The following is a 14,442-nucleotide window of genomic DNA, read 5'->3' on the forward strand; positions in this document are numbered from 1 at the left end:
GGGCGGGGGGGCAGGGAATGGAACCTCCGAGCATTTCTTCCTTAGGCAGAATGTCTTTTTCGTTGCCCCTGTCACTTGGCACCCAGATTGAAGGCGACCTTACTGCTTTCTCCACTAGAATAAGGGCCCCTGAGACCCTGCCATGGACCCTCCCTGCCACCCCAGCTGCCAGAGGGCCAAATGGGCTGTGGGGAAGAGGGGAGGGAGCAGGCCATGCAGAATCCCTTCAGTACAGGGTTTCTAAACTTTGTCACATTGGATTGACATTTGGGGCTGGATAATTCTTTGTTGTGGGGGCTTCTCTGTGCACTGCAGGATGCTAAGTAGTATCCCTGACTTCTATGCATGAAATGCTATTAGCAAAAATATAAATAAATAAATGCTCTCAGCATCCCCAGCCGCCCCCCCCTCTCCCCCCCCCCCCCAGCCATGCCCCCCCCCCCCGCAGTTGTGGGCAGTTCAAACTCAATGTCCCCTGCAGGGCCTCTGGTGGACAACTACTGTTCTAATCTAAGGCCCCAAGATGGTCTGGTCCAGGCCATGAAGCCAAACAGGAATCTGGGAGCAATGCTCTGGTTTTCAGGAAAAAGTGGCCGTGCTGGAGTGTCCCCTGCCATTTTATCCCCAGGAGACAGCAATCCAGCCCCTACCATCCCTGCTAACATCTGAAATGTAGAAGGAAACTCAGGCTCAGGAAAGGTAAGTCATGAGGTTGCCTGGCTGGTAAGAGACAGAGTTGGGCTGAGTCCATAGGACTGTCCGTGAGCACCTTTCAGGTCAGATGTACCAGTAAAAGCCATGAGTTGGAAATCTCTAACTGCTGATTGGACCTAAATTCCTTTGGGCTGGGAAAGGAAGGCTTCGTTCGTAGTGAGAAGGGAACACAGAGACTGGGAGGTCACAGTCGCTGACAGGGAAGAATTGATTTAGAAGCCGCATGGTATAACCAAAGCTCCCTTGGGATAGGAGCACAGATCTCTCCCAGAAACTCAAAAGATAGCAAGAGAGGAAATTCCCAAAATAATGTACCTTTAAAATTTTTTCTATAAAACCTGAAGGAGGAATAAAAAGACCTAGCAGTTAGTTTTATGAAGGGGTAAAAAAATAGCTTATCTTCTAAGACCAAACGTGCTCCTTTATTAGGGTGGGAAAGGGAAAGAGATCTGCGAGGAAAGCAAAGGACCCGAAAATGAGTTTCTATGAGGTGGGGGAAAATGTTCTCATACTGAGGGAGCAGTGATAGGTCAAAGTATACTTTTCCTTTTAACAAAAGTATACTTTCAATGTGATAAAAAATCAACTGTTGATATCTCTAGAAATATGGATAATTTCACTTCTAGGACTTGCCCGCCTCATAGTTATCTGTGCATCTCACTCGGTGTCTGGCTTATGTATAAGCAGTTGTCAGTGTCTACATGTCATCATCTCAAATGCTGGGTGGCTACTCCAACTTCTCTCTTCCCGATGTTCAGGTCGGAAGTGAAGGAGTTCTGATGCTGAATCATAACTCTGCTATTTACTAGCTGGAGGATGTTGGGTTGGTCCAAACTATCTTTGGGACTCATTCTCCTTATCTATAAAATGGAGATAATCTTGCCATCACTGAATGAATGCACAGTGCCTGGTACATGGCAGTTACCTCAGAAATTCTGAACTCTCCAGCAATCTTCAACAGGCATTTCTTAAAATACACATCCCTTGTGGGGCAAGTCACTAGATCCCTAGCAACTTTTTATTTTTTGAAAAATACTTATTATCTTGTATTGTGTATAAGACACTGTGGGATGAAAATAAAAATAGGAAGCTTAAATTTTATCACATGGGGAAAGGCATAAATGATATTTAAAAGAGAGAGAGAGAGAGAGAGAGAGAGAGAGAGAGAGAGAGAGAAACTGAAACTTTTGGTCTAGCCCAGTGAGAAAATCAGGGATTCTGTCCTCTGGGCCTAGGGAATGACACTACATGGGTACACCACTGCCCAAGGGAGAAAGCATAGCAGGGGAGGTGGGAGTAGGGGTTGCACAGGTGTTACTAATCAGGGTTGATTGACAGCTTCCAGATCCTGGCAAACTTCTCAGGACCTGGGATTGCCATGCTGTGAGCCCGGGGCCTTTCTGCAGAGCAATGGGAGCTGCTGTGGTTGCAGCTTTCATTTGTCTCTCTGCGCTTGGATCACCATGCACTGTCACTCCCTTATCTCCTTGACCACCCACCACAGTCCTGGCAGGGGTATCACCATCCACACTTTATAGACACACAGCTCACAAAGGTGAACAAGGGACCTGAACTTTACAAGTTGGGCGGAGTCCTGTTTTCTTAATACAGCACCTCAGTGGTCTCATCTGAAAATTCATCCTTTCCCATTTATAAAATTTTACTTTCCCAACTTGACGGCAGATTCCCCAAGAATAAGGGCTAGAAAACTCTTCTCTGTAAACCACACAGCATTTAGCAAAGGGTTGGCACACATGACAGCCTTCACACAATAGAAAACATTGGGGGGAAAAAGTGTTGCTTGATTTGAAAACTCCCCCTAAAGGGAGGGACCCATAAGCGTCTGTCTTCACTCCAGTGTTTGATGTTCTTGCTCCCTCGCATGCTCAGCCTCAGCGCTCAGGCCTGAGTGCCACATTAACGACGGCAAATTCTTCCATTTACTTAAAGATGAAAGATTAGAAGCATTACTTTGCAGATGCCAAGTATCTGGATCACCAGAGAACAGGCCCTCGGGAGGTTATGAAGAAACCCTGCTTGTTTTTGGACAAACAGTGGAGACTTGTGAACGACTATGGTTAATCAGATGGGAAGACAGGCTCTTGGCTGATAGATGTTACCAAACACCTTCAGAAATTTAACAACATATTCAAGAGGAAGACAATTACCCCCTTCAATACAGTCAGATGCCCCTCAACCTTGTGGCAAATGTTGGTGATTGATTAGCATATTCCGCTAGGCTTTCTCTGCACAGGCCCCTCCCACCTCGCCCAGGAAAGCCAGATCACTCAAATCCCACCCAGGCCAGACAGGACGATCTGCGAGAAGCCTAGGAACAATGCACCTCATGCCTCTCCATCAAACAGAAAAGCATAATTTGCTTCAGAGACAAGGTAACTGATTTCAAAATTCTTCACCGCAGTGCTGACACCTGGGAGTCAAAGGTCATATTTCACTCTGGGCCAGTCTGTAGGGAACCCCTTCTCCAAGCCTTCAACAGAAATAGCTCAATCATTTAGGAGCAAAATAATAACTACTACATATTTTTAAATGCTTTTGTATACCAGGCTCAGTATTAAGTCTTTTGCATGAGTTATCTCATTTTATCTCACAAATAGCCTATGAGTCTGGTAGGACTATTATTATCCCCATTAAAGATCTGCCTGGGGTTACCTACCTGGCCCAGGACACAAAGGTGATAAGTAACAGAGTCTGCTCTGTCTGATATCAACTCCCATGCTCTTAACCATTTTGCTCTGTTGCAGGAGGAGGAAAAAAAAAATTGTATCCACACTCCTGCCCTTTTTTGGGATTGAGAACACAGTTGACACTGTTGGGGTGATGGTTGTTTTTGACTCATAGCAACATGGTTATAAGACATAACCGATAATGCCATTTTGACCAAACAGATGACCCAGTGTCTGAAGAGAACAGACCTTCAGCTACTACAGTGACAGCTGGGAACCTGAGGTGTGAAACAGCATCCCCTTTCACTGCCAAAATAAATACTGGAATTGTACCTGGGCATTAAGACTTGGAATCATGGCAGAATAACTCATCTGATTGCATGGTTGTCCAGTTATTTATTTTATCCACAGCAATGAAAGCAAATTCTTATCCTTAATACGCATGGATAATAACCTGGCCTCCACTGATGGAAAATAGGCCTTGACTTACGTCCCTAGCAAGTGGTGTGGGCTGCCCTGCCTGTCATGATACTATACCTAGGGCCCCATTCCTCTCCAGGCTACCAATCAATTTGCATCTCAAAGTGGCTTTCTCTGCACATTTGGGGTTCAGTGTTCAGACAGGGGCTAAGGACAGTGGTGACCTCAAGCAAGCCGCTTCTCTGAGTTTTACTGTCCTCAAACATGAGATAAGATGGCTGGATGAGTTAACCCCCAAGGACCCCTCTCATCTAAGATCTGGGAAGCAAAGCAGCTGGAGTCCATGAAGCTTGAACTTGCAATCCTGGCTATTGCACGTTCAATGTTTCCCTTTCCACTTTGGAGCAAACCTTTGCCCAGCAGGCGTTTTACACAAAATGTGAATCAGATGAAACTCTCCTGCTTGCATTCTTCAATGACGCCCCATGGACACGCTTCCTAGAATGGCATGAGAGGGCTTTGCAGTCTCCACCAACCTGGCCTTTTAGTCTCATACCTCACCACACTCCCTCGAAATCCAAACCTGGGGCCTGTGGGAATTTGGGGATGGGAGAGTCCCAGATGTGTGAGTCTGTCTCCTGCTCGATGTCCCGGCACAGGCCCCACTATGAGTATCTATCTTCCAGAATAGAGTCATGAGGACAGGGCCTGGAATCCCCCCAGTGCCTGATGCATCCTAGCTTCTCAATACCTGTTGGGCAAATGGATGAAGGAATGAATGAGAAGAGAGTTGATTTGTAGACCGTGGCCCCAGGCAGCCAGATGACCTGGACAAACATTTCAGATAACACATGGAACTATTAAAACATCGAAGGCCCAAATCATCAGAGGTAGCTGAATTGGCCGTTCTCTCGAAGCTTCTAATCCCTCTTCCATTACATTCAGGAAGAGCCCCTCTGCTACCTTCCATGGTAGTCACAGTAGAACTCAAGCGCCCGGAAATGGCTATTTGAGGTTCAGTGATGCCTCACTCTGGCTCCAGGGCTGGCCTCCTCTCCCCACCATTTGGTGCCACCTTCCCCCTCTGTCCAGCCAGGGGGGTCTCCGACAGTTCACCAAGCACGTTTGCCACATCCCTGTTCCCTCTCCCTGGAGGACAAACTCCTTGGCATTCAGGTCTCGGTCGCCATGCCCTTTCCTGAAAGGAGCCGCTCTTGCCCACCCACTGCCTGCCCCAGCCCCTTACCTTAACCCCAGTCACCTTGGTCATTTCCTTTGCAGCAGTGATCATAGTTTGTAATTATTTTGTTTGCTTATTTCCTTGAGTTTTACTCAGTGAGATCCATGAGACCCGGGACTGTGACTTCATGTTCATAGCTTAGTCCCCAGAGCCCTGCAAAGTGCCTGACACTCAATGTTCATTGACTGTCTGAATAAGATAATGGGCAGGATCTGTATTAAGTCCATTTGAATGACCTTCCAGTTAATGGCATGATTACAACTACTAATGCACTGCCTACTTGGCCCTACTATGTAATGCTCCACAATATTTACTGAGTGATCACTCTGAGTCCGTTTTTGTGCTAGGTCTTGAGCACATTGAGAGAGAAGACACAGTCCCTGTCCTCGAGGAGGGGTCTGGAGGGAGCAGGGGATACGAGGCAAGAATACTAGGGATGGTAAGTTCTACACCAGTGGGACAAAGAGGACACCACCATTGCCCTTAGAAGGCAAAGCCTGACGGTCTCGCCTTTTTTGGGCTCAGCGATTTGTAGCTGGAAATCCAGCCAGCATTCTGTCATCACAGAAAGGGCCACTCCAGCTGAAGGACCAGGAGTAACCTTTCTGGGGGCGTGCCTGGAGCCTGGCGGAAGTAGAGTGTAGAACACTACGCAGGGCCCAGAATTCCCGGACGCGAAGGCCAGCAAGTAGCCTTACAAGCTCCTTTGTCCGGAGGAGAAGCTGCCAAAACTAGTGAGCCTGGTCTCCCATGCGCAGCCCCACAAGGAGCCACGTGCTAGGAGAGTGGTCAGCACCTCGCAGGTCACCCGGCCCAGAGGAAGCGCTGACGAAACACAAATGAAGCTCCACACGCGTTGAGGGGGATGTCGGGAAAGCACGTCTTCCTGTGAAGCGGGGGTCACCCAAGTTGCGGAGGACATCGGAGGCCCCGTGCAAGGCCAGGAAGCTGAAACGGACTGACCTCGGTGGGGACACAGAACAGATTTTGTTATTCTTAAAAAAAGAAGTCTTACATTTATATTTGTTTAATTTGGCCACTGAAGGTATTTGCTTTAAGACCGTGTGGTGCTTTTCAGCTAATCAGAAATGTGAATGGGCGCACGCGTGTGTGCGCAGGCATACGTGCCGCTTAGGGTCTGTCTAGGGTTGTGGTCATGCCCACACGTGTATCTACGGTCTTAGACCTACGGCTAATAAACAGGGAGAAGACAGGGGTCCTTGAGCATTAGGCAGATTAAGAAGATCCCTGTTTTTCATCAGAGTGGACACATTCTGGTAGAGTTTACAAAACAAAAAGAATTAGGGCTAAAGACAGCCTCCATTGTTACACTTGATGACTATTTACTGCGTACTTACTATGTAGCAGGCAGGTCCAGGTTTTGGTGTGAGGGCAGGGGTCTACCAGTAGTCCAACCTGCACATTCTGAGTCTGAGGTGCCTTGGAGACATCTAACTGAATATGCTGAGCAGGTGGTGATACATGAAGGTTGGGGCTGGAGAACTAATGAGCTGGGTGAAATTTTCTAAGAGGATAAAGTGAGAGAAAAGGAGCACGCTAGCCCTGGTCTGTGAGCAAGTCCAACAGTTAATGGGCAGGACTTGCAAGGGAAGAACCAGAGAGGAAACTCAGAAGACTGAGGTGACCAGGAAGCCTAAGGAGGGGGAGGACCTCAACCATGCGGCATGTCAGTCACTGACATGCTGTCTCAAGTTTGGTGATTCAGCAGTTCCCAGATCTTTTTTTTTTTCTTTTTTAATATATTTTATTGATTTTTTACAGAGAGGAAGAGAGAGGAGCGATAGAGAGTTAGAAACATCGATGAGAGAGAAACATCGATCAGCTGCACACCTCCTACTGGGAATGTGCCTGCAACCAAGGTACATGCCCTTGACGGGAATCGAACCTGGGACCCTTGAGTCCGCAGACCGACGCTCTATCCACTGAGCCAAACCGTTTAGGGCAGTTCCCAGATCTTTTTATCCAGGGGAAAGAGAGCTATTTGTCTTTATTTGTAGTTACTGATATTTTCTCTTTATCCTTTGAAATTCAATTTAGAAATAATAATAATAATAATAATAATAATAAAACAATAATATATAAATGGCATTTTTTAAGAAAAGACTTTCCAGATCCATACAGGTATCAAGTGCCAGATACTGCAAACCCACCAATGGGAAAGAGGAAAGGAATTTACAGAATTCCACTCAGACTGGAAAAAACACCCCAACAATTCTGTAAGTGACATTGGGAGACAGGACCTTGTACAAGACAGTAGCTATTGCCTTGAAAGAACTTCCATTCTGAGAAAACCTAATAGAACTGCACGTTCAATTATTGGGCACACTGGTGCCTCAGCCCAACAAGAGCTCAGTTTCCTGGGCCCTTCTCTCTCCACCCCAACAGGCCCATTGCCTTCTCGTTGTCCTTGCGGGCACTCCCTACCTACTGCTCCATCTGAGGAGGAGACTGTACTCCAGATACTTCCTTCTCATAAAAATCACCTTCCTCCAAACTATGAGCTCTCCTGAATAACTTGCAGATCTGTTCAATCTCACTGAGGTGAGGTGGCTACCATAGCTCGATATGCAACTTCCCCCAGAGAACCCCATGTGGTGATCAGATGCAGAGACTGATCAGAAGACTCTGGAGAGTTACTGGGGGAGACTCTGGAGAATTATTGGAGGAGACGGGTACCGCTTTAATAGCTGCTCAAATCCTGGCTGGAGTGGCCACTGACTTATCCTTGCCTCTGAGTTCAGCATGAGTCAGCCACTTCTTTTTTTTTTTTTTTCTTAACCACAGGACCATTCTTGAAGCAGGATTGGGATTGCTTGGTGTTATTCGGCTCAAATTCAGAGTGCTGTGCATTCCCTGGCTTAGCTGGAAATCACTGGCTGCGTTTTATCCTCACACTAGAGCAGGTGGTTTGGGCACAAATGTGGATGGAATAGTCAGTTATGTTCAATGGAGGGAGGTTCTTAAGGTTGACCCATCTCTACTATGGGAAAAAGTAATAATCAGCTTTAAACAGTCTCAGTTACAATCAAGGTCATGGAAGTATACTGAGGGCCTGGGGATGTACACGCAGAGCACAGCAGACCCCGAGATTTAGCAAGTATAGCTTTACTATTCTTTAGCTACCCTGGGGGCCCATGACAAGGAGCAACTGCTACCTGCATCGAGGACATATTTTAATTTGGGTTTTAAGAAAGTCTGTATGTGGGGTAAGCCAGCTGGCCAAATGAATGAGTACAAGCGAGTAGAGACAGTGACAAGTTCTGTGAGAGAAATAGTTCTCAGCCAGAAAGCAACTGGTTTGACCCAATTAAGCACAGGGATGTGCGATTGGTTGGTGGTTCAGATCTGGGACAAACAAGTCCTCCAAAAAGTCTATTCAGAAATAAAGAAATCATCATTTGTGAATTTATTTTAGCAAGTGCTATGGCACAAACAGAAACTTTAATGAAAACTAAAAAGGTGGTTAAAATGCTGTGAGGATGTGCCCAAGCCACACAAAACTCTCAACATTCCTCCCTCCCTTCCTCCCTCCCTCTCCCTCTCTCTCTCTTTCTCTCTCTCTCTCTATATGTACATATATATTTGTAGTATATTAATCACATGTATTTTATTACACTCATCCTTTAATTATATATTATTTATGTACTTTATTATATATAATTTTTAAAAATATATTTTGATTGATTTCAGAAAGGAAGGGAGAGGGAAAGAAAGATAGAAACATCAATGATGAGAGAGAATCACTGATCAGCTGCCTTCTGCACACCCCATACTGTGATTGAGCCAGCAACCCGGGCATGTGCCCTGGCAGGCAATTGAACCTTGAACTCCTGGTTCATAGGTTGATGCTCAACACACCAGCTGGGCCATATACAATTAATATATGTCATTAATATAGAGATATAGCTATATAGAGAAATGTGGGGAGTTTGTGTTGCCTGTATATATAAAAGTAAGTATAAGTATAGATGCAATAAAGTAGTTAACATGTTGTGTGAGAATGAGCCCAGGCAACATAAAATTCTTAATCTCTTTTTCTCTCATATATTAATCATACAACTTTATTGTGTGTATATATAGTAAGGCATATATAATAAAGTACATATACCTAATGAATATACAGTATGATTAATATATGCAACATAGAGGATGTTTAAAGTTATTCATTGCTTATATATAAGGTGTCCCAAAAAATGTATACACACACTTTGAATAATTATGAAAACAGTGTTTATTAAAACACCTTTCATTTTCAAAATTGAGCTATCAGGTGTTAAAGTATGTATTTTTGGGGGGACACCCTTACACACAATAAAGTATATGTGATAAAGTATCTAATATCATTCATATTTGTAATACATATTTAGCATAGGTATCTGAATGTGTGCATTTATATTTTATATAATACATGTACTTATAGTGTATGTTTTATATAAAATCAATAGACGTTTAAGTGATTTCTTAGATTATATTTGGTGTTAGTCTCTTCCCAAATTTGCAATATATTTTTACCTCCTGCTTTATACAAACAGAGATAAAAAAAACAACAATCACTCTTGAAGGCTTAGAGTACACAAATGTAAAATCTGCCATCTTTTCAGGCTAAAAAAAAAATCACTATTTTTATGTGCTAACAGCCCCAAATGGAGGTTAATTAAACAAATGTCAATTTTCTAATCTGTTGATGACTGTCAAGCAGTTTTTATTGCCAGAGATTAGCTGTTAAGATATACATACCCACAACCATGCCTGCTCTTTTCTGAAACATAAAGGTTCTGATTTAATGGAAAATCACTGCAGGGCACAAGTATAAACTGTAAAACAATTAAAATCATAAATCCAAATGGCAGCAATTCCCAGTGAGTCTTACATCAAACTAAGCAGCTGCCAATCTGAAAAGCTCTGCCCTGGGCCCTGCAGGCGAGCTGGCCGGAGCTGGGGCTAGAGATAGGCACGGGCGGCTTCCAGTGGGTGGCCTCCAGCGAGAACCCAAGGCTGACCCCATCGGACAGTGGGATGGCCAGCCCCAGGCCTCAGACGATTCCAGGGCAGAAGCCGACCACTGGTTTCTAGCCAGCTTGTTTCCCTTTCATAGGAAACGCCATTCATTCATGCATTCAAATATTTACTGAGCAACGACTGTGTGACATGTACTGTTCTTGGCTTATAGGAAACCAATTCCTGGCCTTCATGGAGCTTCCAGTCTCTCGTGGAAAGAGACAATGAACAGAATGATAAATAATATGTTAAGGAAGGAAACTGCTATGAACATTTAGGCTGGGATTAACTCTGATCCATGTTCCCTGTCTCTCTTCCATTACGTGACAAGTAATTATTGAGTACCTTTGAAGTGCTCTGGACTTTGTGAGATGACTTGCAAGAGACAGAATTGTAAGACTTGGCATCTGCCATCCACAGGGGAAACAAGGAGAAACCCAGTAAGCTACCGTGCTCAATGACAGCGTTTAGGGGGTATTTACCAGTGCACCTCACGTGGATGATCTCATTTCATTTTCTCAAAAACGCTCTCAAATGGGTCCTATCACTCCCACTTTATAGATGACAAAACTGAGACTTAGAGAGGGAAAATATCTTGCCCAGAAGTCCACAGCTGGTATGGGGATGGTAACCAAGCTTTGCACCTTGCAGGGGGAGCTCCTAGGCACACCCCCGACGTGTGTCTACACCAGGTGGTGGAGACAGTCTGCACTGAGGAGTTTCTGAGAAGCTGCAAGCTCCTGGAAGAAGGTCCCACATCTGCTGCATTGTCCATATGCTCCTCGGGTCCATAGTGCCTGCCCCAGTGCGAGTGCCAGGAGAGGTCAGTAAATACTGCCTGTCTGGTCATGCTCTGGTGGTCTCACCACAGGACTACCCTCATTTCCATCCCAGACGGGCTATAGGTGTGTGGTCACTGAGTCTTAACTTCTCAATAATGACATTTCATTGGTTTATTAATCTTATTTGTAATGCTCAACCAGAGAACTAGGAAAACTGGTTAAAGATCAAGGACGCAAGAATAAGGGAACGTTTACCAAAACAGGGACTCTCCATGATGCCACTTAAGGATGAGTAAGGCTGAGAGACCTGAGAAGACACCTCACAGGCATGAGGCTCTGACTCACTAACGCTGTGTGAAGGCAGTGACTGAATCTCACAGAGCCTCCGGTTCCTTACCTGGAAAACGGGGATAACAATACTCATTCCAAAGGCTGACTGTGATGCTTCCCTGAGATAATATGTAAAGAATGTAGTACAGTTTCCGGCACAGAGTGGGTGCTTGACAAATAGTTCCAATTCCCCTTCATAGCAGTTTCCAAACTCGACCATTCAAACCACTGTTTTCAGACTCCTCCCTCACCCACATGACATGACTTTCTGTCCCATGAACAGATTGGAATCTCGCTGTTTTTTCAGACTGACCACATTGCAAGTGACACTGTAAGGGAAGAGCACAATGGCAACCACCACCACCAGAAGGGGAAACCAGAAGGCGGACATATAAAAAGGAATTACAGAGCAGAGGCTGTACTCTCGCTGCTTTGATTTTCTCTTTATTTCACTGCAGCAGACTTAGTCATGGATAGGTGAGCAAGTTATAGAAGGCCATGAGACACCAAGTTTTGGCTCTTTTGAGACTGCCTGTGACCTCTGAGGCAGGGGCATGAAGGTGAAGGGACTGTGAGCTGACCAGGCTGTGGTGTCCCATGGCCATGGGTAAGAGGCATGGCTGTGTCCGGCCTCCTTGGACCCCGACCATTTCCAATTCATTTTTCAACTTGCCCTTTGAATCTGCAAACTGCCCCATCTCTGTTCAGCAAATTCATTTTCTGTGCAAGTTAGCCAGAGCTAGGCTTACTGCTAAGAGCTCTGACTGAATCCCTAGTCCCAGGCCAGTCTAAAAACTCACCCATCCACGGCAGCAGGCTGCCCCTGGCAACAGCCACTCACTGCCAAAGGCTTACAAACTGGAACTCAGGAGCCTGGCCAGTGTATTTTGAGAGTGGAGAGGCCCTACTGGCCTCCACACTTTCACAAGAACCTGTTGATCACCTGCTGTGCATACAGCACTGGCTGAGAGGCAGACCAATGCTGTGAATGGCAGTCATGGGCAGCAGAACTAGCAAAACCAAATGCATTAGGCCTCCGTGCTCTGAGAGAAGGCTGGGCAGATAGTAGCCACTCAATATATGTTGACATGACCCAGGCACATCCAGAAGCTAAAAGTCTCTACAGCTGTTTCTAGTCCAACTTCAAAATAAGAGAAAACATTAATCATATTATTACAACCTGGGGGAGTCATTTCAGGGGACAATTAAAAGGACTCTAAGAATACAGGGTTTTGGCAATATGCGAAGAAAGTATCAATGACGAATTGTTTAAGGGCAAGGATCAATGATTTTGAACCAAACAAATCTGGAAGCAAATAAAGAATCGAAACTGAAGCTGCAGAGCTAACAAGGCCCAAATTGGCAGGCTTTCTGGACCTCGAGCCTTTCTATTTCCATACTTTGCCCCTCACCTTCTAGGGTAAGGGTCTGGAGGCTTAAAATAGCACAACTTATTCTAATTCTTAAAGCCAATAACAACACCCATATTTCAGAGGAGCTCATGGAGGGTAAGTCTATAAATGCTGGGCCTTAAGAAAACCAAATTCCCAGATTTAAAAAAAGCTAAAGGAGTTCATCACCACCAAATCAGTATTAAAGGGACTTCTCTAAGAAGATAAGGGGAAAAAGGATCAAAAAATGATAATAAAATGGCAATAACTACACACCTATCAATAATTACTTTAAATGCAAATGGATTAAATGTTCCAATCAAAAGACACAGTGTGACTAAATGGAGGAGAAAACAAGAGCCATAGATACGCTGCCCACAAGAAACCCATTTCAGATAGAAAGATACATAGACTGAAGGCAAAAGGATGGATAAAAATACTGCATGGAGGCCCTGGCTGGGTAGCACAGTTGGTTAGAGCATCATCCCGATATGCCAAGGTTGCCGGTTTGATCTCCGCTCAAGGCATATATAAGAATCAACCAATGAATGCATAAATAAATGGAACAACAAATTGATGTTTCTCTCTCTCTCCTTCTCCCTCCCTTTCTTTCTCTCTTTCTAAAAATCAATCAGTAAATAAAATTAAGAAAAGATACTCCATGGAAATAGAAAAAAAAAACTGGGTAGCAATACTTAGAAAAAATTGACTATCACAAGACAAGAAACAAATAAGGACGTTTCATATACAATTTCCAAGATATGGAAGCAACCTAAGTGTCTATCGATAGACAATTGGATAAAGATGTGGCACATATATACAATGGGATAATGCTCAGCACAAAAAAGAATGAAAGCTTACCATTTGTAACAACACAAATGGACCTACAGGATATTATGCTAAGTGAAATAAGTCAGTCAGAGGAAGAGAAATGCCATATGATTTCACTTACATGCGAAATGGAAAACAACAAAACAAAATAAACAATCAAAACAGAAACAGACTCATAGATACAGAGAACATTTTGGTGGTTGCCAGATGGGAGGAGGGTTGGAGGCTGGGTGAGAAAGGTGAAGGTATGACAAGAAGTACAGATTGGCAGTTACAAAATAGTCACAGGGGTGTGAAGTACAGCGTAGGGAATACAGTCAATGATACTGCATAGTGCCAGGGGGGTACTAGATTTATTGGGGGAGCACTTCATAAGTTATATCAATGTCTAACCACTATGCTGGACACCTGAAACTAATACAATATCGAATGTCAACTGTAATTGAAAAAAATTTACAAAGAAAACTGTAAATTAGTGAAGTGTGACTCCAGTATGGGGAACTTTTCCTCGTTTCTTGCCCTTTCCTCAGTGGTGTCCCTCTCCTGGGCCAGTGCCTGCTGCCTCTATGCTCGTCCACTCTCTCCCAACCAGCTCCCAGGAGAGGCTGACCACAGTGCTCATCCTCTAGTGAATGCTCACGGGGAGAGGGAAGGGCACGCCCCTCTGCCAAGGTCTTACCATGTATATCCTGGGTTCTGCATCCCAGGCACTGTGCTAGGTTCTGTGGGGGAGACTCAAGGATGTTAAGAACGTGTTTCCACCAGGAAAATGTTTGAAACGTGGTATTAAAGTGGGGAGCACATGTTTAAGTATTAATAAATGTCAAATCAAAGGTATAAACAGTAAGTGTTCACTTTGGGGCTTTTGCAGACACTGTTCTCTCTGCCTGCAACACCCTTCCTAGTCAGTACCCCTTCACTGGCCAGCTCCCCCCTTCACTGGCCAGCTCCCAGCACTTCCTGCAAGAAGCTCTCATGGGCTCCCCCAGTAAGGCTCAGTGCCCCTCCTAAGGGAGTCCCAAGACACC

At 44.8% G+C, this 14,442-nt stretch overlaps 1 protein-coding gene across 1 annotated transcript in view; it reads right to left on the bottom strand.

Moving 5' to 3' along the window:
* Positions 1-14,442, bottom strand: part of PRKCE (protein kinase C epsilon) — a 446,492-nt gene that overhangs the window by 36,467 nt on the left and 395,583 nt on the right. The gene's annotated exons all lie outside the window — the stretch shown is intronic.

This window comes from Myotis davidii, unplaced genomic scaffold, assembly GCF_000327345.1.
Source record: "Myotis davidii unplaced genomic scaffold, ASM32734v1 scaffold6, whole genome shotgun sequence".
In the NCBI taxonomy this organism is placed as follows: domain Eukaryota; kingdom Metazoa; phylum Chordata; class Mammalia; order Chiroptera; family Vespertilionidae; genus Myotis; species Myotis davidii.